Source organism: Rutidosis leptorrhynchoides, chromosome 2 (genome assembly GCF_046630445.1).
Source record: "Rutidosis leptorrhynchoides isolate AG116_Rl617_1_P2 chromosome 2, CSIRO_AGI_Rlap_v1, whole genome shotgun sequence".
Taxonomy (NCBI): domain Eukaryota; kingdom Viridiplantae; phylum Streptophyta; class Magnoliopsida; order Asterales; family Asteraceae; genus Rutidosis; species Rutidosis leptorrhynchoides.
In genome coordinates, this window is record NC_092334.1 from 667,643,815 (window position 1) to 667,660,081 (window position 16,267).

Genomic DNA, 16,267 nt, shown 5'->3' on the forward strand with positions numbered 1-16,267 from the left:
AGAAGGATGCTATCTAGGAATTACTCAAGAAAAACGGTAAATTTCTACACCTAAACACCATTTAATCCGAAATTTGGTGTTCTTGAGCAATTTTTTCCCCAATTTGATTTTAATGCTTTTTAGTGTAATTATGATTAAATTGTTTATGTATTATGCTTGTATAACCTAGATTGATGCTGTTTAACATGATTAGAAGCCTTAAACTTCAAATTTTGAGTAATCTAGGGTTTGTGTTCTTGAGCAAATTTGGGGCTTTTTGATATAAACAGGTTATGGCCGATTTTTGTCATGAATTGTTGCTAAATTAAGTAGTGTAACATGTCTAGGTAGTTAAATGATACAAACTTTGAGCCTAAACATGATTTTGAGAATTAAAGTGGACTTTTTCAAGTCTAAAATTCATGAACTTGATTTTTGAGAGATAATGCCATTTGAAACTTGTTTAATTGCTAGTAATGATTATTTTGACATGTTGTTTGAGTTGAATGCTTATGAACTTGGCAAACATTTTCGTATATGCTATTTTGAAAAAGTGTAGATTTGATGAAAATATGAAAATGAGCTTAAGTTTGATATAAATTGATCATGTCATTGTAATTATTTTGATTGATGATTTTGCTGACACTAATGCATATTTGGATGCACAAAAATTGTGTTTGATGTGTTTTGCAGACTGAAAGGGGTGAATCTTCATCCCAAGCTCGCAATGCTCCTGCTGAGAATGCGGAACAACAGGAGGTGGATAACTACTACAAGCAGGATATACCTCATCCAGTCATGACCTTTTCTGATATGCACTTAGAAGAGTTGCACCCGAACCTGAGATTTGACAGACTTTGGATAGATTATCCAAAATATCAAAGGGGTTTGCATACTCTTCATTCTAAGGTTGTTGAGGTACCGAGGGTCATAGAATGGGGACCCTTAGAAGCTGTAGAATTGGCCGGGCCAATTAGAGAATTACTTGTACAGAGGTATGGTAATTCTACTTTTAATGACTGGGTACGTTTATTCACCATGCGTAGACCTGTATATAAAGTATGGTGTGAAGAATTGTTGTGTAGTATAGAGTTGAATGATCGGGTTATCTAGTTTAACCGATCGTTCTTTTATTAGATTTTTGTTAGGCGGTTCGATGCGCCACATGTCTTTACTAGACATGGCTCAGGCTTTACATATATACACGCCTGAGGAGTTAGCATCTGCCGATTGTAGTGGGTTGATACTAAATGGTAGAAAGATAGATGAAAATTTTGATACACACGGTGTGTGGAGTCAAATGACAAGCCATCACCGTTTCAAAGGGGGAAATTACTCTTATTTGGATATAGATAGAGCTGAATTAAGAGTAATTCATAGGTTTTTAGCTAATTCGATTACACAAAGGGGTAAGAACAAGGAAAAAGTAAATGAACAGGATTTGTTTTACCATATGTGTATTCGAGACCCACAAAGCGCTGTAAGTATACCGTATTGTGTAGGTTATTATTTATCAGCTATGGTTCGGGGGATGAGACCGCATAGCATAATAGGAGGTGGTATTTTTATTACTTTGATTGGTGAATATCTCGGTGTGGATATAAGTCGGGGGGGATTATTAGTAGAAGAACCAGAACCCCGTGATACTATAGGTTTAAATGTATACCATGGTGCGAAAGTTTTGAAGAGGCGAAATAACGCCGCAGTACAATACCATGGTAGACATCCACAGGTTGAGAGAAACCAACAACAAGGTAATGTAGGAGGGGGGAATGATATGCAAGAAATGCAAAGGTTTATAGCTTCTCAGGAGTACGAAAATGCTAGACAGAGAGCATTTAAAGATTGGCAAGTTCATTAGAACCAAATCATAGCTCATTGCCAACATATAGGTAGAAACTATATTCCTACACCGAAACCCATCTTCCCTCCCTGGTCTATAGAGATGCAGCCACCATATCATACGTATAACCCTGCCGAAGCATTTTATAGCACCTATGGTTATGCCTGGAACCCCTATTGGTATCAATATCATCCCTAGTCTACTTATTTTTTTTTTTATTTTGTAATTTGTAATGATTAATACGTTTAATACTTTTGTTAATATTGTAATAGTTTTTATAATTGTCTAACTTTTATTCTTAGATTTTAATAATTTTTGAATGTGGGGTAATATACCAAACTTCAAAAATATGTATATATGTTTGCAGTTTATCTTATGTACACAACAGGGTAAAACAACGCATTTTCAAAGACTGGCATTAAGTTCAGCAAAAGCAACTAATTTTGACGACAAGATGCAAAATATATGTGAAATAACAACAAGACGGAATGAACAAATGAAGTGCACCATTTATCATTCAGCAAACAAACGCCAATATATTTGGAAACTTTGGTAAAAATTTAATCATTTTCACAAAAATCACCCTCAATAATTTAAATTGTTACTGATTTCTTGCAAATGAGGGCATTGCAAGATCTTAAGTGTGGGAAGGGGTTAAATTCTTTCGGGTTTTAAAATTTTTATCTTAAACACTTGGTTACCATTAAAAATACTAGTAAAGCAGTAGTTGTATTAGAATCTAGTGCTCTCTGATAATAAAGAACAGCCCTAGTCTTATATACTGACTACCCAATTCTAGTAAAAATTTTAAATTTTTTTTTCAATTAAATGAACTCAAAATCATGTTTATACATATTTATGAACGATAAAACTAGGTTTTAACACCGAAATTATTGTTACCTCGGAAAGGACATAAAATGAGAAACAAACCAAAATGTTAAAATTCATTTAAAATGGAATAGAGGACGATAAAAAGGAAAATAAAAGCCAAGTGTGGGAAAATTTACCAAGTTATCTTAAACATATGTCACATATATCTGTAACAAATAACTGAAAATACTTTTGCTTTAGACTAAACTAAACTATTTTACCCGATGAAAGAAAAGAAAGATGGATCTACACGATGAATCAATTCCATTATTAAAAGGAAGTAAAGTCTTCCGAAAAAAGAAACGCGCTTCTTGATTTAGGTCATGAAGTTGTCGTCCAGACCAGCTGTAGGTTGACAAAAAATCTAGAAAAGTCATCACTAAAATCAGCAGGAAATCCACGGACCTCAGCATTAAACAGGGTCGCCAAGTGGTCAGATTTATCCTAACCATGAGAAGGATTTATCTCGTAAAATGGGGGGGCACCATGCAAATTAGCTGGATAAGACTAATGAATCAGATCCCCAGAAAGGATAATCTCCTTAAAGATTAAAAATCAGCTTTTAAGCCTGATATTACTCAATCCTAGAGATTGACCTTAAAGATTGAGAATTCAAACTCATGGAATTCAATGATATCTAAACTCGAGCTTGAACGAGAAAATATTTTGATCAAAATTACAAACCGATTTGTTTTCTGAAAACCCTATTTTCAAAGCGTTCATTACCATTGAACGTAAAATCCTAGGAATTCACCTGGAATTCATTAGGTCACCTTAACCAAATCGGGTGTCAACCATAAGAACAGTGGTTGCATAGCATGGTCAAAGACAAGACCTTGTGCCAGACCAAAAAATTATAAGGGTGAGCTTTACTATTGCTCCTACCAAGGATAGTAATTGCGTCTGACACGTTATAGACCATAATCAAATACATGTCATTAGACATTGCCTTAACAGTTGCTTGTTCAACGCTTTCCTTTACAACCGGACGGTAGTTTACCGAAAGGTAATATACGGAGCAAGTAAACTGGACGTGTTGCTTCCCAAATACAAGGTTAGCAAGTGGGTGACACAAAACCGCAAGTTTTGAGCTAAAATTTTCAAATCTGAAACCCACCAAACCCACAAAAATATTTTGCAAACACCGGTAAAGGGTTATTCCGGAAAACTTATCTAGGGTAAAAACTAGATTTAATTTTCAAAAGATCAAATGTTTTCATAAAGATCCAATTTCCTTAATGGATCTAAATTTTTATAGTCATGTGGGACTGTAACCATATCGTTACTACCATTGTTTATACCACCGTATAGAAATCACTGATGTACAAAGTGTGAAGAATAAAGAAGTGATTCTAGTATTTCAAGACGATATTGCTTGAGGACAAGCAACGCTCAAGTGTGGGAATATTTGATAATGCTAAAAACGAACATATATTTCATAGCATTATTCCTCAAGAAAGACAAGCTTTTAGTTGTAATTGTTCTATTTACAAGTGATATTCGTTTAAATAATAAAAGGTGAAGACAAAAGATAGATTCGACGAATTGAAGACGCAAACGACCAAAAAGCTCAAAAGTACAAAAGACAATCAAAGAGGTTCCAATTATTGATAAGAAACGTCTCGAAATTACAAGAGTACAAGATTCAAAACGCAAAGTACAAGATATTAAATTGTACGCAAGGACGTTCGAAAATCCGGAACCGGGACCAGAGTCAACTCTCAACGCTCGACGCAACGGACTAAAAATTACAAGTCAACTATGCACATAAATATAATATAATATTTAAATAATTCTTATAATTATTTAATATATTATATTTATATTTAAAACCGTCGGCAAGAAAGACTCCAAAAGGGACTGAGCTGTAATTTCAATCTCCGCGACTCGCGGAGTTTGAAGGCCAAAAGGGCCGCGAGTCGCGGAGCCCCAAGTTTTGAAACTCCCTATAAAGCCAACCGAATTCTGAGCATTTTAATCATCATATATCCATCCATCTCTCTATCTATATCGTAAAATATATATATATATTTATAATTTATATTTTAATTTTAATTATAATTCTAATAATAAGGGTATGTTAGCGAATGTTGTAAGGGTGTAAGTTGAAATTCTGTCCGTGTAACGCTACGCTATTTTTAATCATTGTAAGTTATGTTCAACCTTTTTATATTAATGTCTCGTAGCTAAGTTATTATTATGCTTATTTAATCCGAAGTAATCATGATGTTGGGCTAATTACTAAAATTGGGTAATTGGGCTTTGTACCATAATTTGGGTTTGGATAAAAGAACGACACTTGTGGAAATTAGACTATGGGTTATTAATGGGTTTTATATTAACTAAACAATACCTTGTTAATTTAATATACAAACTTATAATTCGACGTATTTATATATTACCATATACACTCGATCGGACACGATGCGCGGGGTATTTATATGTACGAATAATCGTTCATTTAACCGGACACGGGAATGGATTAATAGCCACTAGAATAATTAAAACAGGGGTGAAATTATGTACAAGGACACTTGGTATAATTGATAACAAAATATTAAAACCTTGGGTTACACTCAGTCGACATCCTGGTGTAATTATTAAACAAAGTATTAAAATCTTGTTACAGTTTAAGTCCCCAATTAGTTGGAATATTTAACTTCGGGTATTAGGATAATTTGACGAGGACACTCGCACTTTATATTTATGACTGATGGACTGTTATGGACAAAAACCAGATGGACATATTAAATAATCCAGGACAAAGGACAATTAACCCATGGGCATAAAACTAAAATCAACACGTCAAACATCATGATTACGGAAGTTTAAATAAGCATAATTCTTTTATTTCATATTTAATTTCCTTTATTTTATATTTAATTGCACTTCTAATTATCACATTTTTATTATTATTGTAGTTAATTGCACTTTTAATTATCGTACTTTTTAATTATCGCAAGTTTATTTTATCGCATTTTTATTATTTGCAATTTCATTATCGTTATTTACTTTACGCTTTAATTTAAATCTTGTATTTATTTTTAATATTTTACATTTGGTTTTAACTGCGACTAAAGTTTTAAAATCGACAAACCGGTCATTAAACGGTAAACCCCCCCTTATAATAATAATATTACTTATATATATATTTGTATTTTTATAAAAGTAAACTAATATAGCGTTAAGCTTTGTTTAAAGATTTCCCTGTGGAACGAACCGGACTTACTAAAAACTACACTACTTTACGATTAGGTACACTGCCTATAAGTGTTGTAGCAAGGTTTAAGTATATCCATTCTATAAATAAATAAATATCTTGTGTAAAATTGTATCGTATTTAATATGCTATGATGTACATCCTTCGTTAATGACTTAACAATCGTTAATCACTGCTTCAACACAATAAACTCCATTTCATAAATCAAGTGTAACGACGAAGGTATTGATTCATAACTTCATTAGCGAAATATTCCGCGATGATTATGTAATCTCTAAAGTTTTGGAGATTATTTATCCTCATTTCAACTGTAAATCAAATGAGTTTAATTTAATATTAACTCATTAAATCTATATTATATCTGAAGAAAATATATATGTACGTGTATTTTCATAAAGATTATAATTAAATATTATGTTGTACAAACTGTTAATTGTGAAAATATTTTAACGGGTAGGTAATACCCGAGAAATATTTAGATTTCGCATTAATATGTTACATTGTACATTCTTCCATTCTGATTCAGTAGTTATTAGCTATCCTACTTACATTCACATGATATATGTATCCGTTCACTAATGAACAACCATTTTCATAAAAATTCAATTACATATTCTGATTTTGACATATCAGAATCCAAGTCAAGAAGTAACAGAAGATATAACTCTTAGATCCCTACAATCTTTCAAAGTTATACTTTAACTTCAAAACTGTGTTAGAACATCACTTCTATTCATAAAACTCAGAAAAATATTCGTTCAAAATTCTAGAACATTATATGTATCTTGACGATTACCATCTGCGTTCAAATTCTTCAAAATTCTTGAACACACATCGGATTGATAACCAACGAAGCAGCAAAAGCTATAGATGGTCTTAATGGTCAAAAGTTTGATGATAAAGAATGACGTATTAAAAAAGCTCAGATTTGGAACTGAAATACGGATTGAGCTAATCATGAAGGAGACCAAGGACAAATACAAGGACCAAACCCTATATTCAAAGAATCCAGGTAATTCGGGATCCGATGAAATCTTTAGAGAATATCTTGCTCCAAAGTCATGTTAAAAGCTTGCGAAAAATTTTTCTTCATCAACTTTCAAACTTAGAAATTCCAAAATATCATCATAAATATCTTCGATATTTCTGAAGATATTTTCATAAATATTCTCGTCCGAAATTATATACCTCTTTGTGCTATATGTATTACATTATATTGGAAACTTCTGTAAAACCTAAGTATAAATTATGGATGAATTATGGAGAAGTGTTGGGAATTGAAGCATGAGTTAGTATAATATAATGACGTCAGGCCAACGTGATTATATTAGAGTAAGTCATGCTGAGTTTCTAATGGAACGTGATAAAGGTTCACAGATCATACCCTCATCATGAACCATGTTACATAACTCTTTCATTCTATTTAACCTCTAAACATATCAAGAAAATATTTTTCTTGATGATTCGATCTTTTCCGGATATTTTGGTAATTTGACAAATCAAATCGTGCTATTACCTTTCTTTCTACTTTGTATATTATGATCATTCGAAACTTCATACCTACGAATTTTGGACCATTACTTGCTTTACAAAAGCATGAAGCTCCGACATATAAGGGAAAATATAAAGCCCGACAACAACACATAAATTACAAACTGTGTATATCAATACGTATAGCAATATAAAGACACGGGAGAATAATAAACACTATAATCCCTAGAGCATAGTAGAAGTAAACTGACTCTTTCGGCGACAGATGAAAAAGAAGAACGATAGATATAAAAGTCAGGACTATATCTAGAATTAGAACTGGATGGAGCATATTAATAAATCTTTTGGAAGTATGAATTGAGGAAAGAAAGTATAGAAGTGGTGAAGATAATGAAATGGAAGAAGCTAATTTATAGCGAAATTCCAGGCACAACAATCGAGGCAATTCACTGCATTTAATCAAAGATAATCTCAATTTCATTAATTACCGGAGAATCAAATCTTGTAAAGATTTATGAATATTTTCTTTAATTCCTTGAATTCTGGAAATCAATCGTGACTACGTCAAAAGTTAAGGCGAACATTTAATTTCCTCATTTCAATCTTTTACGATAGCTTCGTTTATACTCTTCCTGTAATCGAATCGTTTCATTCATATTACCCAATATTGATAAAACTCTATTTTTCAACTCATATTCATCATTCTTGTTGTAAACAATGACGATCTCTATCAAATTTCATGACCGTGATTTTCACGAACTCCTCTCTATTTTGTCTACCCTAATATTGTGGCATAAACGCTCAAGGTTTAAATAAGCTCACTATTATTCATAACACATTTCATGTGTATTGAAATGCTTGTATAGCGTCATCATCTCTTTCTGAGAAAACCTAATCAATAACACTCTTGTTAAATCCTTTAGATAACCTCTGCATTAATAAAAAAATGCACTTTGTAGAATTTATGGATCGTATGATTTTAACTCTTAAAATAAAACAATATTCTATCTGTTGGAATTCACGCAATGTGACGACCCGAAAATTTCCGATCAAATTTAAACTTAATCTTTATAGAATTCCGACACGATAAGCAAAGTCTGTAATGTTGAGTCTCAAAAATTTTGGAAATTATGTTCATATATTCAATTACCATTTCACTTCGACCATTCCCGACGATTCATGAACAATTATTTGAAAATAAATATGTATGTGTGTGTGTATATATATATATATATATATATATATATATATATATATATATATATATATATAAGTGCATAAATAATAATTAGAGGTATTAAATAAAGTATTATATGATTTGATGTTTTGAATTAATAATTAAATTGTTAGTTAATATATATTTATGTAAATATAATGTAATTCGAAAATAAATGGTTTTGAATTCATTTAGGAAACAATAATAACACTCGTTTATCTTTCAAATGGTTATTTTAACAAACTTATGTGATCCTAAAATAAACGGTGATTCGAAAATGAGATCTATAAATTTTAGGCTTACTAAAAATGTATTTAGGACCTAGTTATTAAATTTTAACACTTTTTATATTTTACCCATAAATGAGAGGGACAGTTGATGTAATTTTCATTTAATGAATTAATGACCGAATTTTATACCATAATGACCAAAGTAAATAAATATAGTTAATTTAAAAATATGAGATTTTTTCGAAGACTTTTATCCGCCCCTGATTTCAAATAGTGGACGATACTCGGTCCGTAAATGACACAGTACCAGGCAGCTATACTGTATGGCACGTTGAGTTAAAAGTTTTATTATATTATAATTATAATAATTATTAATGTATTATATGAAATTCTAATATATAAAGATACATATGGATAGATAGATGAGAAAGGAACCAGTAAACCATTGATTAATATTTCATTCCTTCAACCATCGCCACCTGCTACCACCGGTCCTCCTACAACCGTCACCATCACTGGAAACCACCACTTAACCACCAAACAATCGCCATCTTCTTTCTCTTCTTCACGAACGTGAAACCAAACCCAAATGATTTCCATTTTTGTTGCTGTTTGGAGACCGCGAAGCACCACCACTTTAAACCACCACATCCGCCACCTTCCACCATGATAACCACCAGATACAACCCTAACACCACCAACCCTCACCTCGTCACCTTTCTCTCTCCCCTCCCTCTCTACATATTTTGTTTTCTCTTCTTTCTTTTGTTAAAGTCGTGAGACCCAAACAGCCATCACCCTCCTATTACTTTGAACCTGCAATGTGTCTTTTACTGCTGCAACAACGAATTTAGATGATGATGGTGAGCTGCTGTAATACCCAAATATTTATTGTACATAATGTATTTATGGTGTACGATGCGTGTATGAAGTGTACGTGTTGCTTGCTCGAACGTCGAAGGAAACTGGACGTTGTCTGAAGTGACAAGGTGTGTTCGTATCTTTTCAACCCCAAATAAAGTTTGAATTGATGTTTCAAAGCCTTACCATTGGATAGAATATCTTATTACGTTTCCAACAATATTTGATTCATCGAAAACGGAGTTACGGTCGAAAAGTTATGGCCAAAACAAGTTGCTGAAACCTGTTTTGGGCTCGACCACAATTTCCAGTTATTTGGAGCGGCGCTCCACCTTCTGGCGCGGCGCGCCGATTGCTGCAGAGGCAATTTTCAGCCTTTTTAAAAGGTTTAAATGAGGGGTACTTTGGTCTTTTCAATTAGGGTCGGTTTGGGGTCATCAAGACTGACCTAGAACTCTATTGGAGCTCATTTCTCACCCACACAAACACTCCCATCCTCAAACCCTAGAGAGAGATTGAGTTCTAGTGAGAGAGAACTCCATTTGGAGAAGATGGAGTTTGTTTCGGGTCAAACCTCAAGCATTAAAGTTGTTCTACTCGTCAACGGCATCATTTTGGCGGTATTGGTAAGTTCTAACTCCGAATTTCATTGTTGATTTTGCTATTCAAAGTTAGGGTTTGAACTTGATTTGTTGATAAACCCATTTAGACTCATGAAGTGGGTTTAGTGATGCTAGTAATCGGGTTTATTGTTAGTGTTGGTGGATTTTGGGTTGGTGAACAAATTGGTTATGTTTAGAACTTGAATTTGGGTTTAATCACTAGGTTTAGTGATTATGGAAGTATTGGAACCCATTTAGGGTTATTTGGTTGACTAATTTTGACTATGGGTCAAAATTAGGGTTTGGTGACGGTTATGACCCAATTGTCGATTTAGTAAGGTTTATAAACTTAAAATGGATTAAGTTGAAGTATAAAACCGAGTTAAATATGTTTTGGTGTCAAAACTTGCTAATGGCGTGTTATTGACTTCTTATGGGTTAAATTAGGGTTTAAGTGTCTTTATGGGAAAGATAGGTGTTTAACACCTATGATTGGGTTTAATTGGCGTATTAAGACCATTCTCACTTGTGTTAGTGATTATTGGTTAATTTTGGGCGCATTTTGTACTTGGAAGTGCATTTGGGTCAAATTTGCACTAAGTGTCAAATTTGGTTGGTTTGTAAATCCAATCTAAGTGTGTTGTTGAATTTGTGATAATGGAATAGGTACTTTCCATTGACGAGTTGCAGATTTTTCGGTAGCATTCTTCAAGGCGACAAGGTGAGTGGAATAATTATATGTGTAGGTATATAATGTATCTATTTGTTGTAGCGTGAAATGTGTAGTGTCGAGGTGTTAAGACACCACGTTTCACGTGAAGAGTGTAGCATCGAGGTGTTAAGATGCCACTCGGGTGTAGCATCGAGGTGTTAAGATGCCACCTAGGAGTGTAGTGTCGAGGTGTTAAGACACCACTCCGTAAAAATAATGAGTGATGCATCGAGGTGTTAAGATGCCACTCGGGGTGATGTGCCGAGGTGTTAAGGTGCCACCCTAGGGGTTAGTGGTGCGAGGTGTTAAGTGCCCTAACGGATGTTACGAACACTGATGGCGTTTTCGCGAGCGCCGTTCCCTTGTACTATTGGTTAACCATGGTTATTTGTGTTGTAAGCATATTATATTATTCGAGTTATATTTATATGCGGTTGTTATGCTAGCTTGTGGTATTGGAGATTTATAGCTTGTTATTGTGACGATAAGCTAATTGTGTTTGCTAGCATGTTTGCGGTTTGTGTAAGTGTTTGCAAGTAGGTATAATTATATATTTATTCGTATAATTATTGCATTCACTAAGCTTTGCTTACCCTCTCGTTGTTTACTATTTTTATAGGTTCGGTTGTGGACAAGGGTAAGGGCATTACCTTGGACTAGAGATCCCGCTTTATTGTAGGGGACGCTTTTGGATGTGTTGACTTTTGGGAGTTTGACCGAGACGTGGGTAGTTTAATCCCAAACGCCATGCTCATAGTGTAGTTTGGTACTTAAACTTTTTGGTGGTCGAAACTCATAAATTGTATTAAACTTGTATTTTGGGTCGTGTGGGCCCCGCTTGTAAAACATCATTTTTATGTTTGAATCGTGGTAGTTTTACATATTTGAATGTGTGGTTAAAAGCGTTTCGTCTAAAAGTGTCGGGAACTAGTCAATCTTTTTCGCATTTTGAGACTTTCCGGACAGACCCGAATGGCGCGCCGCGCGGCCATACTGGCGCGCCGCGCCAGTTCATTGTGCAGCAATTTTTTTTTTATTTTGTATTTTCACGTGGTTTGTTCGCGGGTTGGTTTGGGTTGTTACAGCTGCGATAATGATAACATTGATGATGAAAAATGGAGAAGACGATGAATAGCAATGGGTCACGATAATATTTTTTTTAAAAAAAACGATGATGATGACTCATTGATGATGTACATGATGACAAATAACTAAGAATGATGATGGTCTATGATAATTGACGATACGATGATGCTTATGCTGCGTTTTAATGATGAATTAATGTGGATGAAGATTATGAATGGTGATTCCGGTTGATGATGGGGACGGTCATTTGTGATGAATGATGATGATTATGTTAAGATGATTATGATACGGAGATGTTATGATCATGGTTAATGATGTTACGATCATGATGTATAATAATAGCAAATTTTGATGATGAACCGTATGAATTCATGATGTGATGATAATGATATCGATCATGATGATAAAGATTACGATGATGATTATGTTAATAATCATGATGTTGACGATGATAATGGGGGTATAGATGATGATGATGGATATCTATGATGGTGAAGATGATACGATACTAAGATAATAATAGGTGATGATGAGTAATTACAGAAGGTAATTAAATGATGATGATGTTATATGGGTTAAAAGAATTTGGTTATGAATTAATTCAGAAAGAGTTAGATAGAGCAATGGTTAGGAGTGTTGTCCGATATGCGAGAGGTCTCGGGTTCGAGTCCCGTGAGGAGCATTTTTTTTTAAACAGCCTTTAGCTGTTTCATTCCGGGGGTTAGCATTTGTATCGCTAGGTAGACTTCCCGGTTTTCTTTCACCTATTAACCTTGCTAGGTTACTTACTTCTTGTTCCAGATTTTGAATAGAAGCTTGTTGATTTCTAAATGCTTGAGCATTTTGTTCATTTGTTTGTTTCTGAGATGTGAAAAACTGTGTTTGAGTTTCAACTAGCTTTGTCATCATATCTTCTAAATTCGGCTTTTTATCATCGGTTTGTTGTGGTGGTTTGTTTTGAAAATTAGGTCTTTGCTGATTGTAAGTATTATTGGATACTTGTTGATTGCTAGGACCTTGTTGGTTGTTGTATGGAATATTTCGGTTATAATTCTGGTTTTGATTGTAAATCGGTCTTGGCGGTTGATAATTATTCTGATAATTATTTCCAGGCCTTTGGTTTATGTATGAAATATTCTCTCTTTGTTCCATTGTTAATTCAATACTGAGACAATCTTTTGTCAAATGTGGTCCTCCACACTGCTCACAACTAATTCGTATTGAGTGAATATCCTTAGTCATCTTTTCCATTCGTCTCTCGAAAGCATCTATCTTTGCCGAAATGGATTCTAAGTCATGGCTAGAATCGGCTCTAGCTGCTTTAGATGATCTAATGATATCTTTTTCTTGGTGCCACTCATGTGAGTGGGAAGCAGTATTATCAATAATTTTGTAAGCATCAGTTTCGGTTTTCTTCATAATAGAACCACCAGCTGCTATATCTATGTCTTTTCTTGTAGTGATGTCGCATCCTCGGTAGAATATTTGTACTATTTGACAGGTGTCTAAACCATGTTGCGGACATCCTCTTAACAACTTTCCATATCTTGTCCACGCCTCATATAGAGTTTCATTTGGCTTCTGTGTGAACGTAACAATTTCTGCTTGAAGTCTTACGGCTTTAGATGCAGGAAAAAATTGTTTAAGAAATTTATCAATTAAAACATCCCATGTATCAATCGCTCCTTCAGGTAACGATTCCAACCAATCTTTGGCTTCTCCCTTTAAAGTCCAGGGAAATAACATGAGATATATCTGTTCATCCTCCACTTCTCGGATTTTAAATAGTGTGCAGATCCTATTAAAGGTACGTAGATGTTCATTTGGATCTTCCTTCGGCGCACCACTAAATTGGCATTGATTAGTCACCATGTGTAGAATTTGTCCTTTGATTTCATAATCTGGCGCATTAATGTCTGGATGAGTAATTGCGTGACCTTGGCCAGTGCGTTTAGCTCTCATTCGGTCTTCCATACTTAAAGGTTCCAGATTCTCCATAATTGAATTTGTTGAATCGGTATCACTAGATGATTCTGATTTAATGGTTCGTTCCTCAACAATCTCTGTTTGAATGATTGGTGGTTCCGGAAGAAAGTTTAATGGTTCAGGATCTATGAACCGTTCCTGAATATTTTCTGGATTCTCAATTGTGAGGTCGGGTTCAAAAAATGGATTATCGGTAATTTGAACTGAAGTACTTGGTCGACTGGATGACGATTCTAAAGAAAAATCAACGGCGGTTATATTTGTTAAACGATGTCTTGATCGAGTTACAGGTGGTGAACGTACAAAAGGTGATGAACGTCTTGCTCGGTGCATTCACTGAATATCCTATTAGTTTTAAAAAGGAAAGAAAAATTATAATAAGTTATCCAATCAATAGACTTTTCTGATTTTGCCCACGTTTCGAATAGCCAAAAGATGCAGCAGAGGGGCAGGATTCGTTTGGTCTCAATATAATTGAGGACTGTTTGGCTCCAATAACCCGGTCCACGTACAAATCCAACTATTACTACGAACCAGAAAATTTTGATGTCTATTAATTTAACCACTTAAAATAAATTTTCGTAATTTTAAGAAATTTAGATAAGAAGTAGAATAAAAATCTATGTCCTAAAACTAGAATAGCGAGAAATAAGAGAGAAAAAGAGTTCGTCGCAAAAGGTCGAAAAAGAAAAAATGGTTTAAAAAATAAAAGGTGACGGAAAAATAAAAGAAACTTATAACAACTTAAAAATACTTAAACTAACCTAACCTTATTACTACAACTAACTTAAAATTATAATCGCAAATTGAAATTACTAATTGGAATGATAATTGGTACATAGTAAAAGGTCTAAAAATATTAAAGCTTACAGGAAAAACTAAATCCCAAATGGAAATAACTTAAAAAGAAACTAAAACTTAAAAAGGCGTCGCAAAATTCTAAAGCACCTAAATCTTAGTCTAAAGAAAAAGCACTTAAGGAATTCTACGGCAAAGCCTAAAAATCTAGGAGTAAAAATAACTATAGCAAAAACTAAGTTTAAAATTAAAAATGAGCTAAAAAAATACAAATATTACGCTACAACGATTAAAAAGGTACAAAATATAAAAATATACAAAAAGTTGTAAAAAGTACAATTTTTATAAAAATATTATTTTTATATTATTTATTTAATAAAACTACAAATTTTACAATTTTATAAAAACTAATTAATACTAAATACATAAATTAAATAAAAAGTAAAAATAAAACTAAAACTAATAATAATAATAATAATAATTAGGTTTTAATAATAATTAATTAATAATAACCGTAATTAATGCAGGTTTAGGGCTTCCTGTCGCCTGTCAGAAACCCTCCGCGAGTCGCGGCAATTAAAGAAGAAAACCCCGCGAGTCGCGGGGTTCAGAAATTCTGTTGACAGCTGATAATTTTTACGCGTTTTCTTTATTTTATTTTTTTTTTTTATTTTCTGTTTTTAATTTAAATAAACGATTTTAAAATAAAACTTATATTTTTATAAACTAAAATAGAAATAAAGAAACTTATAAAAATTAAATATTTACAAAATCTTAAAAATACATATATTTTTGTTTTTCTTTTTATATTTTTGAATAATTAAAACGTATTTCTACAAAAGCGAATTTTTAATAAAAGTAACTAAAAATCTTTTTTTTTTTTATATTAGCGTTGCGCTTCCGGCTTTTAAGAGTTTTTCCCCGGCAGCGGCGCCAAAAATACTTGATGTCAAGCGAGGTGTATATAAAATAGTTTATATTTTACTAGGAAAAACTATTAAATACGATACAATTTTACACAAGATATTTATTTATTTATAGAATGGATATACTTAAACCTTGCTACAACACTTATAGGCAGTGTACCTAATCGTACAGTAGTGTAGTTTTTAGTAAGTCCGGTTCGTTCCACAGGGAAATCTTTAAACAAAGCTCAACGCTATATTAGTTTACTTTTATAAAAATACAAATATATATATAAGTAATATTATTATTATAAAGGGGGGTTTTTACCGTTTAATGACCGGTTTGTCGATTTTAAAACTTTAGTCGCAGTTAAAACCTAATGTAAAATATAAAATAAATACAAGACTTAAATTAAAGCGTAAAGTAAATAACGATAATGAAATTGCGAATGATAAAATTGCGATAAT